Source organism: Triticum dicoccoides, chromosome 3B (genome assembly GCF_002162155.2).
Source record: "Triticum dicoccoides isolate Atlit2015 ecotype Zavitan chromosome 3B, WEW_v2.0, whole genome shotgun sequence".
In the NCBI taxonomy this organism is placed as follows: Eukaryota; Viridiplantae; Streptophyta; class Magnoliopsida; order Poales; family Poaceae; genus Triticum; species Triticum dicoccoides.
The window spans coordinates 7,975,952-7,981,370 of record NC_041385.1 but is presented as its reverse complement, the minus strand read 5'-3'; positions in this window follow the sequence as shown (position 1 = coordinate 7,981,370).

Below are 5,419 nucleotides of genomic sequence, written 5' to 3'. Positions count from 1 at the left end.
ACACTAATAAGCATGTGATCGAACTCTACACTAAAGCATATCATCGACTAGATTCCACACCACATACCATATCATTGGACTCTACACTAAGTATTTCATCGGATAATTTGCATTTGTAACTATAACATACCATATCATGTCGATCGACCATGCTACTTGTCAGGCGGGTCACAAATGGCACCCCGACAAAGTCAGCACATGGCGGAATTATGTTCCACAGGTTGGAGACCTTCTGCTCGCTCATCCTCATTCTTTGAGCTACGATGGCTTCATGAAGTGGGTCGTCATCATCTTCATCGAGTGGGTCCTCATTATCTTCATCATCTTCGTCATCTTCATCATCTTCATCATCTTCCACCAGGTTGATATAAATGACAACCAGCTTGGGTCTTTCTGCTCTGAAGGAGAAGCTGATCAACTCACCACCAGTAAGACGCATGCGGGCGAGGAAACGGGCCCATCCATCTCCTCCAATCTGCGAAATATTTTGTCCTTTCTCGACCTCCATAGTGTACGGCCCCCCAGGAGCCTCAAATGTCACCATGTCTCCTGTCAGCTTGTGGAATTTCAACCTCACATTGCATGGGACGATCTGTATAAAAAAAGCAAAATGACACAATGCAGTAATGCCAACACTAAAAATAAAATAGTTGTTACATTTCATATAATTTCTTACCGCCGCATGACGAAAACTCGGCTGGAAGTAGATGTCGAACAGCTTGCCAGTTGCAAGGCTGCTGGTGCACCTTGACTTGCACAATCGACATGGTGGCGGTGGTGGTGGCGCCATTTTCCTAAAGCAATATGCAGAGTGCCAAATCTTCAGAGCTATCAACTAGCATACTAAATCAACTAAATCAAAATGTTCTATAAATCAACTAAATCAACTAGCCTATTAAATCAACTTGCCTACTAAATCAACTAAATCAAAATGTTCTATAAATCAACTAAATCAACTAGCCTATTAAATCTACTTGCCTACTAAATCAACTAAATCAAAATGTTCTATAAATCAACTAAATCAACTAGCCTACTAGATCAACTTGCCTACTAAATCAACAAAATCAAAATGTTCTAAATCAACTAGCCTACTAGATCAACTTGCCTACTAAATCAACAAAATCAAAATGTTCTAAATCAACTAGCCTACTAAATCAATTAAATCATATGAACTAAATCAAAATGTTCCATATGAACTAGCCTACTAAATCAAAATGTAGTAGGGAGGAGGGGTTGTGAATGGAGGAGGGAGGAAGGAGAAGGAGGGGCGACTTGAGGAGGAAGGAGAGAGTAGGACAGAGTAGGAAGGACGGAGCAAGGAGGGGCCGGCCGGTGCGGCGAGTCGAGGAAGGACGGAGGAGGAGGGCGGTACCAAGTCCAGCGAGGAGGAGGAGGTGACGGCGGTGCAGAGGGAGGAGTGGTAGGCGACGGTGGCTGGCGGGGGAGACCGGCGCGGGGGGTTGAGGGGGAGGTCGAGTGAGAGTGTGAGTGTGTGGATAGGATAGATAAGAGCGTGGGTGGTGGGAGGTAGCTAATTTTAGCAGTAGCGTGGTATAGATAAATGCGCTACTGCTAAACTACCTAGTAGTAGCGCCCTTTTAGTTAACGCACTGCTGCTATAATTAGCTTCCCGGCGGGGTCGTGGGAATAGTAGTAGTAGCGTGGCTTGTTGGAGGCGCGCTACTGCTACTTTTATTTCAGCAGTGCATTGTTGTGGAACGCGCTACTGAAAAATTGCAGCAGCGCCTTGTTTTAAAACTCGCTGCAGGTAAGATCCTGTGTATAGGCTTTTCTCTAGTAGTGCTAGCCCATTATGCTCAATCATTGATCCATTCATGAAGCACACTCGAATATTAGCTACACCCAATGCTCAAATACGATCATAGTGCCCCTTAGTTGGTGCTTTATAAGAGAAGATGGAGACTCAAATTCAAAATAAAAATTGCATAAAGTAAAAGAAAGGCCCTTCGCAGAGGGAAGTAGGGATTTGTAGAGGTGCCAGAGCTCAAAGCGAAAATTGAGAGATAAAAACATTTTGGGAGGCATACTTTTCCCACCAACGAAAACGACTTAGAGCTCCCAACACTTTCCATGCTAGATAAATCATAGGCGGTTCCCAAATGGAAAATAAAGTTTATTCCTTTTTCCACCATACTTTCACTTTCCATGGCTTATCTGTATCCACGGGTGCCCTCCATACCAACACTTTCCAAGGAAATTATTATTTCAAAACATAAACTAAATTCGTTTTTCATTTCGGGACTGGACATCCCTAATACCTTTGTCGTACTCTCGTGCAATGACAAGTGAATAAACACTCATCGTGAGAATAACACATCTAGAATGGAAAATATTGGCCACCCCTCACCGCCTCGCGAGCGGTACGAGCACACGAAAGAGAAATTTATTTTGAAATTAGAGATGTCACATATAAATTTTCTTAGAACGGCATGGAAAGACCGCATATTGGTAGGTATAGTGGACTCATATGGAAAAACTGGTTTAAAGGGTTTTGGATGCACAAGTAGTGATCATACTTAGTGCAAAATGAAGGCTAGCAAAAAGATTGAGAAGCGACCAACCAAGAAACGAAAAATCTCGTACCCAAGCATTAAGCATAAGTAACACCGAATAATGCACCATAAGTAGGATGTAATTTCATTGCATAACTATTGACTTTTGTGCTTGCATAGAGAATCACAAACCTTAACACCAATATTCTTACTAAAGCATAATTACTCATCAACATGACTCACATATCATATCGTCGTATCACAAAACCATTACTAAGAACCAAGTTTATTTTATCCAACGATCTTCATAAAAGTTTTTATTATATCCTCCTTGGATATCTATCACTTTGGGACTAATTTCACATGTTGCTTTTAATAAGCTCAAACAAATTTAAGTGAAGAACATGAGCATAATATTTCTTTCTCTCAAAATAATCTAAGTGAAGCAAGAGAGAATTTCTTAAAAATTCAATATCTCCCAAATAAATCTAAGTGGAGCATGAGAGCATTTCTTCAAAAATAACTAAGCACATCGTGCTCAAAAAGATATAAGTGAAGCACTAGAGCAATTCCATGGCTCTAAAAATTTAAGTGAAGCATAGGAGCAAGCATAGCATAATTTTTGGCTCTCTCTAAAAGGTGTTCCAGGAAGGATTAAAGACTTAAAACACAAAGCAAAACAAGCAAAGACTCATATCATACAAGACGCTCCAAGAAAAAATCATAATATGTGACGAATAAAAATATAGCTCCAAGTAAAATATCGATGGTTGTTAGAAGAAAGAGGGGATGCCACTCGGGGGCATCCCCAAGCTTAGTTGCTTGCTACTTCTTGAATATTATCTTGGGGTGCCTCGGGCATCCCCAAGCTTAGCCTTTTGCTAATCCTTATTCCTTCATCCATTGTAAGATCACCCAAAACTTGAAAACTTCATCACACAAAACTCAACAAAACCTTCGTGAGATTCGTTAGTACAAGAAAGCAAATCACTACTATAAGTACTGTTGCAAACCCATTCATATTTTATGTTTGCATTATATCTACTGTATTCCAACTTTTCTATGGAAAAAAATCTTCAAATAAAACCATAGAATCATCGAAACAAGAACATGATACGTCTCCAAAGATGAGTTGGGGGCATGGTGGCGGAGTTTGGTCAAATCATAGAGGAAGTTCAACTCCACATAAAACATATTCACCCGGTTACTTATTACTCCGCATATAAGATATGTCTGAAGTCAAATTTCATAAAGTTCGACCAAATTTATAGAATAATGTCATGTATACAAACGCGCATCAAGAAATTCACTTGGTCGTAGAACAATCTCATGCCAATATGTATTACTTGTTCTTACAAATATAACATGTTTCCACATACCTAGACAAGTGAATGTTGGTGCTCCGAAACAAAAGACCACACCTAATGACCAAATGACAATTTAGCAGGGTGAATAACTACAGAAACTAGATGATTATCCCCGTGTTGTTGCATGATTTTTTCATGGATTTTCATAGCAAGATCCACATAACAAAGATGACAATTTGAATTAATAATATCATAGATTTCATACAATAATATTGTAGATTTCATATAGGTAATTCTTGAAATTTACAGATGGTACAGGTAATTCTTGAAATTTACAGATGGTACAATTGATGCTACAAAATACGCCAGCTGATTATTGTAAAACTATGCTCATCCAAGTGTGTGCATGTATCACGTCATACTCTTGTGATCATGTTCAAATAGGACAGTAGCATCCAACTATTGGCAGCTAAACTTTTAAAAACCTTGCTATGCAGCTACTATCATTAACAATGCTGATAATTTTGTTTGCCGCTAATTGGAACAAAAGATTAAACATCAATCTTATTGATAATTGGTAACACATAAATCTGCATTCAGAACAAACAACAAGTACAACCGACTCCGAACTTGATTACATAGCTGCATAAGTATAACAATAATAACTGTTAAATTAATACCCAAATAAGCATGTTGAAAACGATGTGCAAGTTGAACACCTGAAATGTTGGATGCTGGGCAGTTTAACTGAATCTTGTTAACTGCAAATAAACATAGAGAAAATTACACCAAAAAGTAGCTTCCAGACAAAGAAAATTGTATAATAGCACACACATATGCAAAACTATATATCCAAATGCAAAACCTTATTTAAAAGGCTGAGAAAGGTCAGGATAAGTAAAAAATGTATAAACCTATGCCCACATATAGAGTAATGGTCTGTTTTATTGTGTTTTGCGCTAATCAACCTTAAAACTGTTACCACCATGTGGCCCATAGGATAATCAAACAACTGAGAAGCAACATAGTAGGGTATGACTGGGAATGGAGGAATCAGGGAGAACCTGCTATGGAGCAACGATTGAAACAGGTCGCATGGGACATTGAAGGGCTACCGACGTGTCCAGCCTAGGATAATCCCTACCTCATACTAAGTATTGCAAGAGTAAACTGTAGAAAAAGTTGGTCTACATCACTACCAGAATCGCCCCCTATGCTGATGGCCAGGGCCGTCGACATATCCATGAATCCCGTCGGGACAGACCTATGCCGACGGCCCCCATTGGCATAGGGCCGTCGGCAACATATACGTCGGCGTAGCCCGGGAGGCCGTCGACATAGAAAGGCCGTCGGCATAGTAGCTTTCCCAACGGGGGCCGTATATCTATGCCAACGGCCCTGGCCATCGGCAACATTCACGTCTAACGGCGGCCGCCGTCAAGTGTGACCAATGTCTGGTCGCCACATGGCACACCTATGCCGACGGCCTAACCGTCGGCATAGTGTCAACCTATGCCGACGGCTAGGTCGTCGGCATATCCCTTCCTCAAGAGCTACAAGGTGCTGACACGTGGCATCTATGGCGACGGCCTAGCCGTC